The sequence below is a fragment of the Eubalaena glacialis genome, chromosome 5 (genome assembly GCF_028564815.1).
Source record: "Eubalaena glacialis isolate mEubGla1 chromosome 5, mEubGla1.1.hap2.+ XY, whole genome shotgun sequence".
Classification (NCBI taxonomy): domain Eukaryota; kingdom Metazoa; phylum Chordata; class Mammalia; order Artiodactyla; family Balaenidae; genus Eubalaena; species Eubalaena glacialis.
In genome coordinates, this window is record NC_083720.1 from 139,305,310 (window position 1) to 139,323,112 (window position 17,803).

The following is a 17,803-nucleotide window of genomic DNA, read 5'->3' on the forward strand; positions in this document are numbered from 1 at the left end:
CCATCAGTTAACTTTATGTACAGGAGATTATCCTTGATAATCTGCACTGGCTGATCTAATCAGCAGAAAGGGCTTAGAGCAGAATGGAGGTTTCCCTGAGGAGCAGAAATCTCACCTGTGGACTGCAGTAGCGGCTCCTGCCTGAAAGTTTCCAGCCTGCCCTGATTCAAAATGTGAAAGTGACTTTGGAATTGGATAGTGGTAAAGAACGGAAGAAATTTGAAGCACTTCATAGAAAAAGCCTAGATTGCCTTGAACAGAATGTTAGCAGAAATATGGACTTTAAAAGTGCTTCTGGGGGCTTCCCTGGTGGCACAGTGGTTAAGAATCCTCCTGCCACTGCAGGGGACACGGGTTCAAGCCCTGGTCCAGGAAGATCCCACGTGCCGCGGAGCAACTAAGCCCGTGTGCCACAACCACTGAGCCCGCGTGCCACAACTACTGAAGCCCACGTGCCTAGAACCCATGCTCCACAAGAGAAGCCACCGCAATGAGAAGCATGCGCACCGCAACAAAGAGTAGCCCCCACTTGCTACAACTAGAGAAAGCCCGCGCTCAGCAAGGAAGACCCAACACAGCCAAAAAAAAAAAAAAAAAAGTGCTTCTGGTGCTCAGAAGGAAATGAGGAACACAGTAGAGAAAATGTCTATCTTGATTCAAAGATAAAATTTTTATCCACCATAGGTCTGGAGTCCTCCTGTGGCTTTGCTATTATTGTAAGTGTTGCAAAATGTGGATATGTAGGCTGGAAGAGTTGTGAACTTTTAATACTTTTTGTGATTTTTTCATAAAATTATTTATTACCCATCTGTTTTATTAATGTTTCTCTTTACAAACATGTTTGAGGATCCAGTATGGTGTTTTCTGGACATGAAGTGTGAGATGGAAGAGTATGATTCTTTATCTTAGGTCTACAGATACTTCTGGTAAGGTTGGAAATAAACAATCACAATCTTCAAAGTCATTTCAAAGTAAGTGAGCCAGAGCAACAAAGGAAAAAACGAAACTATAGCAATAAAACCAAAAACTTCCTATATTTACCATGAAAGCCAATTATTTTTACAGGAGCTGACAATCCAAGTTATCTAATCCCATTGGACATAGTTTGTTGCAAACAATCTCTAAGTGAAGCAACAAGATCAAAAGGACACAACTACAAACCACAGTCACTCAACAAGGAAAGTACTGAGAAATAGTTCTTGGAATCCTAAACTCAGTAAAGCTCTTTTTTAAAAAAATAACTGCATTCAATGAAATGTTTCAAGAATCAAGTTATTTAGTAGCAGGAATTATTGCCCCCCCCCCAAAAAAAGAAAAGTTTCACATGGTTGGTGAGAACATAATGATGGAAGCATGTAAAGTTATAGTGAGAAAATGTTAGGTCAAGATGCAGCTGGATAAATCAAAGACTCCACTCTCTATCAGTATAAGTTGAAATACTGAAGAAGTATCACCTGAAACTGAAAAGATTTGAGATCAGTAAATGGAAAAATGACTTCTCCTTCCAGATTGGTGAGTAAGCAGATTTCACCATTAGATATCAAGCTCTAGCTCTTGTAAAAATTGTAAATGTTGGCAAAATTCATGAACCATATTTTCTTGCTGCAAGTTTCTGTCTGAAACAAAAAAGGTCAAGGTACATTTAATTTTTTTGTCTTCATATTTAGAAAGTGCTGTCCAGGAGGAATTGTGTTGGCTTCTTTAGCGATGTTATCCCATAGGTGGCTGGCTCCAGGAGAGGTTTCGTCTATTGTTATAAAATAAAATCTTGACATTGTCATAATACAGTGCTTTATTCACAGATAAATGCTGGGTTCAAAAAACTTGGAGAGGAAATGAAAACTAAAATGTCTGAATGATACTATAAAATGATTAACTTTGTTAAAGGATGATCAGTTCCCTTGAGCATGTAAAACTGGACAAAGCACATGAATCGTTTAATACATACAAAAATCTGGATTCATTGTAGAGAGAGTTCTCAGCAAATTGTCAAAGTGTTTGAGGTGGAAGGTGAATTTCAGTAGTACATTTAAGGAAATATTGATACAAATTTTGTTGAATGCTTTGAAAATGATAAATGGCTGCCCAAACTAACCTAATTAGCAGGTACTCTTTCTTCACTTGAACTGGTTGAACAAGTCTCTCTCTGCAAGGCTATGGAGCAACAAGCCTCTTACACTTTGAAAGGAAACTGAATCTTTGAAAAATCATGTTGGAAATAGAAATTTTAAAATGTTTCCACTTTTGCTTGGGTTTGACAGTGAAGAAGGATATCAGCAAATATCTCCTCCATCCCACAGTAAGTAAATGTGGTATGAATTGCCTGCCAGAAGAAAATCTCTTCAGGAAAAACTTAATATCCAGAGCCTTTACTAATGTTAAAAGCCTCAATAATATTGACCCAGTTATATCAAGTAACAGAATAAAATAACTACAAAACCTAGAGAAAAACATAGGAAATGGAAACAGACCATTGGGGTAACAGATATTTTTAAATAATGTTAATTTATATGGTCAATAATATAGAAAGGTGGAGAATTTTAGCAGACCTTCTTGAACTCTACACACAGAAAAATCAAATGAATATTCCAAAATTAAAAATAAAATAACTGAAATTATAATTCAGTAGGCTTTAACAGCACACTAGACAGAAAAGGAAAGATAATTAGTGAAGAAAAAGATAGTTTAGTAGAAAATTTCAAACTGAAGTCTGGAGAGAAAAAAAATAATTGAAAATGTATTAAAAGCCATAAGAGATATAAGGTGTATGGAAGAAATAAATAATATTCACACAACTGGAGTCCCAGGAATGGCGAGAGAATGGGACAACTCATAAACAGTGAGGAAAAAAATCATTAAAAAATTGAATTCAGGCATATTAAAAAAGACATCCTGTAAAATTTTATTTATTCTACAAATTCAAGATAAGTTTAGCATTTAAAATGAATCAGTGTGATCCTCCACATTAACAAGATTTGGGAGGAAAACCATATGACCATACCAGTAGACACTAAAAAAATATTTAACAAAATTCATCAGCTATCCGTGAATTTTAAAAATAATTAGCAGACCAAGAACAGAAGGGAGCTTACTTAATACAACAGAGTATTGACCAAAATTCTACAGTAAACATCCTATTTAATGGTGATATATTGTAAAATTTCACTGTGAAACTAGGAATGAGATAGAGATGGAGAAGCTTTGTAATACAATTTCTATTCAATATTTCATTCGAGGGAGTTCAGTGATGGAAGAAAAAGAAATAAAAGATATAAGTATTGAGAAGGATGAAGTAATACTGTCCTTATTCACAGATGACATTATATAGTACATAGGAATTCAAAAGAATGTTAGAAAGAGATGATTAAAATTAATATGTGACTTTAAAAAGGTCACTGGATTAAATATCAATATAAAAGTTAACTGTATTTTTCACTTAGAAACAATTAAGAAATGTAATTTTGAAAATGTATCATTTATCAAAATATAAAGCTAAGAAACTTGAATAAGACTTCTATACCAAGAAAAAGATATTTATGAGATAAAGTAAGGAAGATTAATCAATGGAGATCATATATTGTAAACTTGTCACTTCTCCTTGAGTAAAACTATAGATTCAATGCAGTCTCAGTAAAAAGTTCAGCATGTTAAGTTGACAAGCTGATTTCAACTCATGTAGAAATGAGATAATCAAGAATAGTGAAGACAATCTTGAGGAAATGAACCTTGCTGGAGGATATAATTGTCATCAAGATGTATAATAAAGTCATAGTTATTAAAACAGTGCTGTTACTCAAGAATAGACAAGTAGACTAATAAGATAGAATAAATAGTACAGAAATTAGCCTGATTTAAGACAAAGATGCCTCTGCAATTTGGTAAGGAAGGATGCTCTTTCTAATAAATAAGACTGGGTTAATTATACACCTGTGTAAGAAAATATAAACCTATCTACCTCATACCATACATAAAATCAAAATTTAGAACTATTTGGATGATAAGGCAGAAATATATTTATGACTCTGGAGGAGGCAAGGAATTTTTAAGCTAGCGGCAAAAAGCAATAATCATAAAGAAAAATACTGATGATTGAACTCCATTAAAATTAGAAAGTTTTGTTCAGCAAGAAGAAACCATTAGGAGAGAGAAAAGGCAAGCACAGAGTGAGAAAAGATATTTATATCCAACAAAGGATTTGTATCCAGAATAAACAAAGAATTTCTAAGTATCAATAAGAAAAAAGACAACCCACATTTTATAAAATAGAAAATTTTGAATTAATTCTTTAAAAAGATGATATCCAAATGACCAAACAGCCTATGTAAAGAATTTCAACATAAGTAGTCATGCGGGAAATAAAGAAAAAAGACACAATTAAATACCACCATGTACCTACCACAACAGTCATAAAAAGCTAAAAAAACAAACAAAAAAAATGATTTCAAGAGTTGATGAGGATGAGGAGCAAATGAAAAGCTCATTCACTACTGGTTGGAATGCAAATTGGTATACTGCTTTAGAAAACACTTCTTCAATATTTATTATACTAAATCTGAGCTTATAAATACTCTCTGATCCATTAAATGCAGACCATGAATGTCAGTTTTTCCAAAAAATTTAAACAACAAAGATGTCCACCAACAGTGAAATAGTAAACTATGGCTATAAGCAACAAAGTGATAAATCTCACTCACTTAATGGTGAGTGAAAGAAGCTAGACACAAAATAATATGTACTATTTGCTTTCACTTATGTAAAGCTTAACCAAATGAGTAAATTGCTTTTGGAAATGCTAATAACTGGGAGAGAATGATATGGAGACTTCTGGGATGTCGGTAATATTCTATATCTTCATTGGATTATGGCTATATGTTCACTTTGTAAAGCATCATTAAACTGTAGAGTTCATAATCTCTACATATGTGCTGTATTTCAGGCATTTAAAAGAGTAAATTAAGATTTAAATAAATTGCAAAAAGTATTCTACTCACACACTACATCATTGTTTCAGCCATGTCTATCTTTGAATTCTGTATTTTCCATTGATTTGTGAGACTCTGCATGTACAGATGCTAAATTATTTTATTTTATTTTTAGAATAAGTTTGGAATTAGCATCACTGTTTCCAGTAAGGTAAAAAAAATAACATTTTACTGTGATTATATTTTCAAATTAGACCTCATAGAATTAATACTGAGTTTTCCTACCAAATGATAGAATATGTATTGCCATTTGTTCATCTTTTTTGGTTTTATGTTCCTCAGTGGTGTTTTAAAGTTTTCTTCATAGGGTGTTTTTATTTCTTCCAACTTTGTTTTTCAGTATTTTTTCTTATTATTGCTTTAGTAGATGGGTTCTTCACTTTAATTGATATCCATAATGTTTTTCTTCTTCGAATATGGGAAAGCTACTTTTTGTAAAGAAATAAATCTTGTAAGTAGCTATTTAAGCACATTCTCTTATAGTATGAAACCATTTTGTAGTTGTTTTTCTTGTGTTTGTAGGTATCAAATTCTGTCATCTGGAAATTGTGATAATTTTCTGTCTATCCAAGTTTTCTACTTCCAATTTCTTATTTCTATCTTTTCTCTGATTGTATTTCCCACTCTGGTCATAAAAATAATACATATTTTGTGGAGCCTTGATTAAGAATCCAATGTGATTTGTTCAGAATCAATCTGAAGACTAGGATGGTTGACTGAAAATAACAAATCAGGTGTTTATCTTCTATGGTATTCTGAAAAGCTATTAGGTGATGAAAAAGAGGAAAGAGGAGAATTATAACCATTATAATAATTATTGTGGCGTTTTCCATAAGGAGTTGAAATGAATTGTTTAGAAATTGGCAATTTTATTTCCAGAAATACATATTAAAATCAAAGCAATCTATATCAGAATTTGTGAGTTAAAGGGTCACTGTCTGAGGAAACTAAGGCCTGAAAATAAAAGTTTGTTTCTCAAGATCTCAGGATTAATCACGGTAAGGGTTGGATTTCCTATCTCCCAAATTGGCACTGAGATAAAAATTTATTACAAAGTCATCTAATAGTCTAAAAACAATTAATTATGAATTAAATACATATATTTTGACAAAAATACTTAATTATCTTTAAAGCAATGCTTATTCTTTTGAAATAATTTTGGCTAATTCTTTTTTTGTCCAAAATAAAGTAGGTTTTAGCATCCAATATGTACATAAAACTATCAGTCAAAACAAATAGAATATTAGATATAAAGATCTATTTCATTTTCTTCTCTTCTTTGAATGTCTATTGGAAAATATCTGAAAATTTATCACTGCAAAAGGATAATTTTTTTCTTATTTTGAGCCCTACTTTTGGACACCTTAATGAACAAAAAGCTCTAAAAATGTAAGTAAATGGGTAAATTGCTTTTCAGGATGCCTTACATTTAATTATAAACACAAGTCATTTTGACCATTGCATTTTTGTTTTATTTTTTTGTTTTTCTCATCTCTAACAAGTTCTGAAAAGGATGGATTATACTCACTAATAAGCATTAGTTTGTCCATACTGATGATTAACATTTCTGAACTTGTTATTCAAGAATAAGAGATTTATAGGAGAAATACATCAGACTTTACTAATTAGATAAAATACATTTGTATTTTGACTACAAATTCTGTAAAATCATGTCATATAAAACTAAATCCAATCAAATTACCATCATTATGCATACTTGTCATTTTTGAAAGTAAGCCAAGATTGTTAGATTATAAGTAGAGTTAACGGCTAACCTTAGTTGTAGACATCCCATAATTGAAGACTGAATCACTTAGTTCACAAGGTAGTTAAATTGTAGACATCCTCTTTCCCTAACAAAAATGTTCTTATGGTCTTGCACTTGGGTTAGGTAGATAATCAATTTCAATTTCTTTAAGAAATTTCTCTCTTCATTCATCCCTTAATTTTTTTAACCTGGAAATTTACCATTAATTTAAAGTAATGTACATACATTGACATTTGGCAAGCAATGGATCAGTGCTGCTGTGAGATGTATGTATCATAGTTATTCTGTTTCAATTTATAAGCAGTTCAGTTATATTTACTAAAATGCTTTACTTAATGGATGACTTAGTAGTCAAAATGGTGGATTAGTATGTGCTTGTTTTAATTGTCTTGATGCTCAAATGCTACAGAGGTGAAATAAATAACAGAAATGGATGAAAGCAGTAAATAATAGAGAGTGGTGGGGACTGTGGCCAACCAAAGAACAAATAGTATGTATGAAGTGTCATTGCCTATTTGGGATACTGCAGATTGTTGCTGTTCAAGAATGTAAGCAACTTGCTGCCAGATCTTCCTGTCTTAAGAGAAGCTGATAATACAGACTTTTGTTTGGATCTAAAATCTCTCTTTGCAAGAAAAAATGAGTGGGCAAAATAAAACAAATACATATATATAACCTAGATCAAAACCCTAGGCTTCTAATGGGCAATCTCTCTTTTTTTTTTTTAAGATTTTTTTGATGTGGACCTTTTTTAAAGTCTTTATTGCATTTGTTACAATATTGCTTCTGTTTTTTACGTTTTGGTTTTTTGGCTGCAAGGCATGTGGGATCTTAGCTCCTTGACCAGGGATCGAACCCGCATCCCCTGCATTGGTAGGCAAAGTCTCAACCACTGGATCACGAGGGAAGTCCCTTTTTCTTTAAGATTTTTTTTGATGTCTCTTCACTCCAATTCAAGCAGTGTGTGTTTATAATCTTAAGACATATAAGATATATTTGTAAGCTCATTTATGTGTGCTTACATCCTAGTCTGTGAGTGGGCAAAAGTTATTGTAAAACACCACCCTTGGCTGGAGACTAATTTTGTCATAAAAACATGAAGGCAAGAGACCTAAATACAAGTGTGCTGTGCTTGCTAGCCAGGGAAGGAAATAAATTGTCACCCAGGTCAGTACTGGTGATGAGATAACTTCTTCCTACCTCATACTCCATCAAGGTATCTTCTGAGGTATTCATATGTTTCCTTTTAAGAAGCCCCAAACAGGGGGTACCTATAATGGAAAAACGGGGGGCTGGGCATGGAATCTTAAGGGAATTTCTGTACATGTAAATTTTAACTATTGTCCTTTCATTTAAAAGAATTTGGGGATTGTTACCTCTTTTCCATGACATGCCTGTGTTTATTTGCATATAAAAATATTTTGAAGAATATTAAAGTCACTGTCCCAAGGAGGTGAGCTGGTTTATTTTGTGGCTTCCAAGGGAGGAGGTCTGCAATCTGAGAATTAATTAGACTTTATGGTTGTTGGGAGGTGGGGATATTGAATAAATATCCTCTGAACTGAGAAGGAACTTGAAGACCAAAAATGAAGAAGGCAACTCCATAAAGTACACTTATGAAGTTTACTGTGAGTAACTTACATACAGGCGTGATCTGGCAGACAAGATCCAGAGGCATTCACAGAGGCACTCTACTCTGCTGAAAGGGTTACAGGGAGATTTAAAAGGGGCCAAAGCTAAAAATAGAATTTGACTACTATGTGAGAAGTGTGTCAGAACCAACGGGAGCTGGGGTTTTTCCCTCCCCCTGGGGGTCTCATGACCATTAACCATCTGCATCAGTAGAAGACATTCTTCCAGTTTTCGTATCAGATGAAGGCAAGGGTAAAAGTTGACCGGGAACTTATCTGGCTTGGGCACATTCCTTGTGAGTAGGCTAAAACTCACTCACACAGACAGGGAATGGAATAGGACTGCAGGCCTAAGGTGAAGCTAACTGTGGAGTCAGTATGGTTCCGCTCCGCGTGGTGGATTGGATTATAACATATGTGACTCTCAAGCCCTGATCCGATAGAGTGGCCAAGGCCAGTGCAAACCATACGATGCCATTAATATTTTGTAGCTTATATCTACATTCCCATCTTTTTTCCCAAGCTCTGAAGAGAACTAGAAAACTAATCATCAAAAATATATTATGTACAGAAATTGGTTACAAACTAACAGCACTCCTATGCATCTTAATAAATGAAGCATGTTTTTATTTGCTGCATTGTCACATATGTTAGTGTCCATGGTGGTATGTATGTCAGAATTACCTCATATAAATAAATAAGAGGCTAAAAATTATGTACTTTTATAAGTTCTTGAACACTACATAGGAAAAAAAAGAGAAATAAATATGAGCAATATCGGCTTTTTAAAAAAAAATGTCATACTGTAGCAACTATTTCAAAAGACTTGCAACCTTCTTTTTTATTTATTTCAATCCCCTTAGCTATTCTGAATTATTTAAATGGTATATATTTATACTGTATAGAATCTGATTGTGTGTTTATCCAGAGGCAAAGTACAGGACAATGTATTTCACGTAGAAGTCTATTTTTGATGTCCCATTTTTCACACTAAAATCTTGAAGCAGCATGGGTCAATGGTCTGAAACATGTGCCCATCCTTTTTATTGCAACGTAAAATTTGGAATCTTTCTCTGGCACGGGCAGAAGGCGAGTAATCCATTAGAGTATAGACAAAGATTTTGCTTTTTCCTATGACACGTGTATTCCTGTTTTCTATATGTATTATTACTCTCATTAGAGTAATGACAAAATAACATATAAGTTTGTGTGTGTGTGCACATGCGCTTGGGTGCATTGTGCATGGCATAGCTTCTTAGACTGGGGAAAATAAAATTATAATAGTAGATAAGGGAAATAGTTCTGGAGTTAAGTGGGTAGTTTTTATCCAAGCACTCACTTTTAATACTTACTACTTGAGTGATTTTGAAAAAGTTGTTTACCCCATTCAAGCCTCACTTTTGTTAAATGTAAAGTGATAACAAAATTTCTAATCCAAAGTGTTGGTACCAGAATTGAACCAGGTGAAGCATATGAAGTACTATGCATTTGCTGCTTGTTAACTCCTATTATTATAATTAAGATTCAATATATATCTGAATATGGGCAGTTAGCTTTATTAATCATTTAGTTATTATCTCATTGTCAACCCTCAGCAATGAAATTTATCTGAGGGAAGTTACTTAACCTTTCTGAGCTTCAGTTATTCATTTGTAAAATAGTGATAGTAATATTGCGTGTTTTGTTCTGGTATCTTGAGAATAAATGAGATGAAACATGCCAAGTGTTTAGAACTGGGTGGCACAAGGTAAGCTCTCAATAACTATTTGTTCACATGATAATTATTTGCTTTCCTACTAAATAGGTTTTAATCAATGAATTAAAATTGAATGTTTTCATTTAATTCCTCTTATTCTTTCATTTTCAATGAAATTCTTACATAAATTTAATCCTTTATATATATGCATCACCATTTTTTCCTTTAAGCAGCAAATAACAAGTGTTGGAGAAAAGGGAGCCCTTGTACACTTTCAGTAGGAATGTATAATAAATTGGTACAGCCAGTGTAGAAAACAGTAGGGAGGTTCCTCAAAAATTTAAAAATAGAACTACCATGTGATCCAGCAATTCCACTGGTGGGTATTTTTCAGAAGAAAATAAAAACACTAATTAGAAAAGATACATGCACCCCTATGTTTATTGCAGCATTATTTACGATAGCCAAGATATGGAAGGAACTTGTGTCCATTCATAGATGAGTGGTAAAAGATGTGGTATATGTATACAGTGAACTATTACTCAGCCATAAAAAAGAATGAAATTGTGCCATTTGTGACAGCTTGGACGGACCTAGAGGGTATTATGCTAAGTGAAATAAGTCAGAGGAAGACAAATATTGTATGATTTTACTTATATGTGGAATCTAAAAAACAAAACAAATGAACAAAGATAACAAAACAGAAACCGAGTCATAGATACAGAGAATTAATAAGTGGTTGACAGAGGCCCAGGGATGTGTGGGGAAGGAGAGAAATAGATGAGAGAGATTAAGAGGTACAAACTTTCAATTACAAAATAAATGAGTCAAGGGGATGAAATGTACAGTGTTAGGAATATAGTCAATAATAGTGTAATATCTTTGTATGGTGAATGATGGTAACTTATCGTGGTGATCATTTTGTAATATACAGAAGTATCAAATCACTATGTTGTGCACCAGGAACTAACATAGTGTTGTAGGTCAATTATAGTTCAAAAAATAATAAGCAAACTCATAGAAAAAGAGATCAGATTTGTGGTTACCAGAGGCCAAAAGGGGTGGGGGAGAAGGGGAAATTGGATGTAGCCAGAAGGTACAAATTTCCAGTTATAAGATAACCAAGTACTAGGGATGTAATGTACAAAATGATAAATATAATTAACACTACTGTGTGTTATATATGAAAGTTTTAAGAGAGTAAATCCTGAGTTCTCATCACAAGGAAAAAATATTCTTTTCTTTTTCTTCTATATTGTATCTATATATATATGAGATGATAGACATTCACTAAACTTATTGTGGTAATCATTTCATGATGTATGTGAGTCAAATCATTATGCTTTACACCTTAAACTTATATGCTATAGGTCAATTACATATCAATAAAACTGGAAGGAAAAATAAATAAGTAAAAAGCTTATGAGAAAAAAAAATTAGTTCTTCATATATACACATCATTGTTTTTCCTCTTAAATCAGTAATTAAATTTCTTTGATACTAAGTAGGTAAAACACTGCATAGTTGTTTTTGTTTTCTGCCTCAAGGCAGAAATCACCTTTTGGATCAAATGATGATGAAGGCAAGGGCAGGATTGTTGCTTCACCTCATGTCTTTCACCAGGGCCATACTGTACACTAGAGGCACATGTGTTGAAATTCACAGAAGACCACTGTTCTTAGCCAGGGCTAATATAAAACATATTTTGAAAGCAGACCATTTGCGAGTTATTTCATTTGTCAAACCAAACAGTCTATTGCTTTGAGCGGTGTGACTCAGTGGAAACCCTTGGAAGTAAACTCCAGCACTGGCTGATTCTGCTGGACTCATGCATCCTCTCTTGTCAGTAGCTCTGCCACTTATACTAAGTCGCTGCACAGCACCAACAAGCACACCCCAGAGGTTCTAAGGACAGCCTGAGGATGAGTACAGGGAAATGAATCAGTATCTAGTGACGTATAGAGGTTGCTTTTAGTACAACAAATCTATTCATACCTACCCATCTACTACAAAACAAATTTATCTCCAAGTGAGAGTACCAAAGCCTATTTGGTAGATGTTATTTTAACCTCCAAATCTCAGCATTTTATTCTTTTTATATGTTTCCTGGGTCTTTCTCCACTATTACATTATATCTTTCATAAATAAAATATATATTTGGAACATTTATAAAAATTAAGTAATTACAAAGATGGAATATTTATTGTCATCTAAGTCATACTCAAGATCTTTGAATATAACGGCAAATGATGTTTCCTTTAACTTTTTTGTGGGGGGAGAGGAGTAAGAGAAACATGTAATTTTGTGAACTTAAAAATAACCTAGTATGTTTAACTGCTTTTATCTTTATATTATTTCTCAAAATATTTCTTTCCCAATATTTATATGAGTTGTTTATTGTTTAATATTATTATTGCATACTGCCCTAACAAGTACTTGAAAGGAACCATTCATACTCCATGCAATGTACACTTTAATTCAAGTTGACAAATATATCTGCTTAAATTAAAACAGTCATCAGGGTATGCCTGATCATGAAATTACAAGTGCAGCTTGTAATTTCAATGATTTTTAAGCATGTATATTCATGTTATTAAATTTTGATATCATGGCTCTATCATTTATGTTATATGTTTTTCAACAAAAGTACACGGACACAATTAGTATATACTCTGGAATATGGGTTAATTTGGGCAGTGTTTCCTTCTGTTTTCTTTTGTAACACTCTTTTATATCTCAAGCACTCACACATCACCTGTGCAAATATTGAAGAAAAATATTTAGAGGCTATACAGGACATGCATGTGTGAATTAATGAAAGAAGCAGGTCATTGTTACCCTGTCAGTTACCCTTAAGTATAGCATTCTTGTTTCCTGGCAGTGGCAAATGTCATTCCTGCTCTCCCCACCCTCCTTATTCCCTTGTCCCTTTTTAGAGAAGAGGAGTAAAAAGGGCCTAAATTTTTGTCAGCTTTGGGAATTTAAAGTACATTTCGTGATATGTATAAGCCTCACTTTCTTCACTTGTATAAAGGAAATAATACTCCCTTCTTCTCAGGTTTACCCTGAGTCTAAAATGAGAGGATGCATATAAAATACATAGCACAGGATAGACAAATTTAATTCTCCTCCTCTTTTCTCATTTTGTTGAACCTAGTAATTAACAGTCACAAGAGGATCCCTTAACTATAATTTGAGATGCAATTACAAGGATATGTTGGCCTCTGAAAGAGAAATTGATACTTGACGAAGGTGATTCTTACTGGAGTGAATAGAACCACGTGGAAGATTAGAGACTTCAAATCCACGTGTGTAAATTCAGCACATAGGTTCTTGCACAGACAAACTGCATGGCGTTTAAGGATGAAGATGCCCAAAAAATTATAGATTAAATGTAGATTTTAGAAATGCTTTGGAGCAAACTAATTACAGTTTTAAATGATAGAGAAAAGGGAAAGAGAATATTGCTTTAGGGTTGTAAATTTGACTAACTGAAACTATGGAGCTTGCAACAGCACTGGCAAAGTCAAAGTACAGATACACTGACTTTCTCAAAAGTTACGTTGTTTTTTTAGAAGAGAAATCCATGAATTCACATCATTCAGGGCTACAGATGTTAGTGTGAGTAAACTGAAAGAATGAAATATATATGTATATACTGTCTAATCCAGGTACAGCCAAGAGACTCACTAGTCATGATCAAATTCAGTGAAGCAGCCAGGTAGTGGGGCAGTACCTGGAATCATGATGTGCTCCAATGGAAAATCCAATATTTAAACCTATTATTATATATAAGGAGACTAGAGAGAGGGAGAAGAATTTAGGATGGCAGAGAGATAATTTTGGAAAAAAAGCCGAATACAAGGATTTGGAATATAGTAAAAAGCATTAAATTTCCTTTATATTACCTCACTTAATTATGTATACAGAAAAATAAATGTAGTAAATATGAGAGACTCCTACATGTGTGTAAATGTGTTTGAAGTGAAAATAGTAAAATCCGTTTAGAAGTGGCAATATTCCAAATCTGAAAAATGAATTGCTTTCTCAACCTTACTTAGACACACAGTGGTGAGTACCCTTACCAGTGGCAAGCTAGTGTTATGTGACCCCTATACACTCATACAAAAAAAGCAAATTTCGCTTTGAAATAACAGTCCAAGGCCAACCCTTGGTAAGGGCCGAGAAGGAGGGCTTCTCCACTGATTAATATTTTGAGCTGACCTAAATTGTCCTCCATGCTCCACTAATGTAGAGATAGGGCTACAGCATTTCTTTTCATTTAAAATAGCAGGCTGAGTTTGGAAATACTGCATGATTTGAGAAGAGGGGTGAAGAGGTAGGGAAGGCAGCCTTTTATTCACTGCATAAATGCTGTCTATTCAGCTGTAACAAGCCAGTGAAGTTGGAGGTTGCAAATGAGAGAGGAGAATCACAGGGGTCTCTATTAAATTCAGCTTCTGCTCTTGATTCAGTTTTATTACTTGCTAAACAAAGCTTGCATTTCAGTGATTTAGGGTTCATAAACCCAGACCAAGTTCTTTCTACTCAATGAGTTCGGTCAGTTTGTGACCAGTCTAACTTAAAATCCATAAATGTGACTTGTTTAATCTGTCGTGTAGGTTGAGAGTCACTCAGGATTTTAAATCTCTATTTACTTTTCATTCCCGCAATGCTCTGCTCTCTCCAGCATGCAAGGAATTTGACTCACACACACTGGGAAGCTCTAGATGGTTTTTGCCTCTAAGACATATTCAGTGTATTTTGGTTCCTACATTCATCATTTCATACTGCCCTTGATTGAAACTGGACTTGAACAGAACTCTTCTGAGTTACCTCACAGCTGCAAAGCTTAAATCTAGTCACAGTTTATTGACGGAGACAGTAATGCATAATGAAATGCCATTAATTCACACATGTAATACTGGTTTCTAATTTGAAGCATAACATCTAATTGTCAGTAGATTAGTTACTCAGATTCATAGCCTGGTGACTATGGGGAAAATGTGCCTACTTCCACTACCTGAACTGTCCAAAAATAGAATGATGTCTATTTCTTATGAGGGCAACTAGGAAATCTCTGAAGCCTTCACATTGTTATAGATTGATGGCTCAGTCCATAAAGAGAGTTCAGGAAAATCAGCTCTGCTGCTTGTTATTTCTCTACAGCTCTCATCCCAGACAGTGCTTGCAAAGAGCTTCATCTTGGAAAAAGCACCTTATTTCAGTGCAACAATTAGAGGCCATTATCCTGCTGTATTTGGGAGTAAAGGACATCAAAACATGGCAGCCATATTTCTAAAGCCTCGACTTTTGAAAGTATAAAGGAGTTCAGCATTTGATCAGCCTTTTAGGGGGCATGCTACTTATTCAGGGCATGAATTCCTAACCTCTGATTCTGTGTTTGCTTAGCTAACTTGGAGTGTTTGCACCCCCAGAGCAATCCTGATTCCACTTACATCTATTGTTCAAGACTAGTTTCATAAAGTGCTTTTGAATTCTGAGAAAGTACAGTCATAGGCATATTGAAGTTACAACTAGGTATTCACAAAGACTGGCCCCTCTACAAGGGAGTATAGACGTTTGTGGAAAACATTGTTTCTCTTGTCTTCAAAGCGCCCACAGCCAGTCAGCAGGGAAGTGTGAGGATGTCAGGTAAACATAATCAAGCCATTTGTGGAAAATGTGAGAGGAGAAAGAGGGAGGGTAATGAGGCATAGATAGTCAGGCTGTTTCCCAGTCTATTTAGCTAGATTGTTTTTCTCTAATTGTTTTTCTCCCTGGAGGTTAAAAAAACAGAGAGAGAGAGAGGAAAAAAAGAGAGAATTTCAATATTATAAAACAAACCTTTATTATTGTTGCTTTCAATTTTTTCACAAAGAAATGTGTAAGGCATTATTGTTGGACCCAATAGCAACTCCATAGTTAAGGATTTGTCAGCAGTTCCATTATAGACCGTATTCCTGAAGATTCTATTACAAAAGCAAAATACTTGCTTTCAGGTAAAACTGGCATAAGTATTCTCAACCCAGGAGCATTTTGCTTTGCTCATTATTTTTAAAAAATCCTCAGAAAGTGATTTTTGTCACTTTGTCACCTCTGAAGACTTTTATTTATATCTTACATGAATGTTGTGAAAAGTCTCAAAATCAAGGTCCAATTTATTAACTCTAGAATATAATTATAAAAGGTAGCAATCTTCTGAACTCAAAGTTTTCTTTCTTTTTATCATAATGAATCTAGCTGAATGTCAGTCATCTATGCAAATGGGAAATAAGGATGACCTGGATAAATACAGTACCTAATAAATTCCTAAACTTCATGTAAACAAATAGTTTGCTTCTTTCCTTTTCAGCAACTCTCACCAACTATCAATCAGACTAACAAATAAACTTAACTAACGATGGTACTATATCTACCAACTTTCAGGGGTTTACATTATTAAGGAGGAAAATAGTCATTATAAGCAGCAAAAAAGAAAGATAATTCAACAATGATCTAAAATGAAGTCCAAGGCTCGTGGATAGACTGAAGAAATCCATGAATCTCTGACATTAATTCAACAGGTTTTGTGCATGTGCACGCATGTGTATGAATGTACCTACATAAGAACATACAAATGTACTCATTTTTTCTGACAAAGTCAGATTGAGTCAGTGATCTAGAAATTCCATTAATTAGTTTGTGGACAATTAATATGTAACTATATGTATTAATATGTACTTAGAAGTACCCGAGTACTTCTTAGTACCTAGCAGTTCAACTAGAAGTAACTAATACTTTTACTAAAACCTAATATAATCCAAAATGGTCTTTCAAATATGTAATTCTTAGCTACATACTCATCATTTTATGCAAGAAAGAAAGTGGTGAGGATAGGAACTTGTAACAATATATTAGACAAAGCACCAGTGAGCAAGAACCTTGAATATAAGCATTTATAAAAATTGCAGTGAATAGCAACAAACTGTGTAATAGGAAAAAAGAGATTTACTCCCTGATCCTAACAGTGTGACCTTGGGTTACACACAGATTTTTTGGGTCTCACTGTCTTCATGTGTAAAATGAGGTTGCTTATGGCTCTAGCAATATATTATTACGTGACTTTTGATCAATGAACATGAGTATTCATTTTTTTCTTTCATGTCCCATTTTGTGCTGAGAGGATTTCAATGAAAAGGCTGATTTTGATTAAATTTGCTCAGAAATATTTAGGCAAATTTTCAGTCATTTTGATTGTAAATTTTGATGAAGTTTGGGGTTTGGATCTTTTGCTTTTCTTTGCCTAATTTTTGTTTTGTTGTTATTTCTTTCTTCCTCCAAGACCACAAAACAGCAGAAAATAAGGAACTTTTCTTTTTTCCTCTACAAGGATTGGTGGTGATCTATTGCTGACTGTGAATATCACAGAAACTCAGAGGTTAAGACATAGTAAGACTAACCTGTTAGTAAGGTTAGTAAGACCTGTCTGTTAGTCCTTTAAAGGTTCTGAGACACCTCAGAGGTGCCAGAATACATTGGAAAGTCAGTGGAATGCTACTGAATGACATTAGAAGGGAAAAAAGAAACAAAGATGCATGGCTGGACAGAAACATCAAATAAATCCGTGTGACCTTGTGCAAGTTACTTAACTTCTCTATTGCTATTTATACACCTATAAAATGTGGATATAATGTTATGAGGATAAACCATTATAATTATGGAATAATTATACAGTTATTAACTA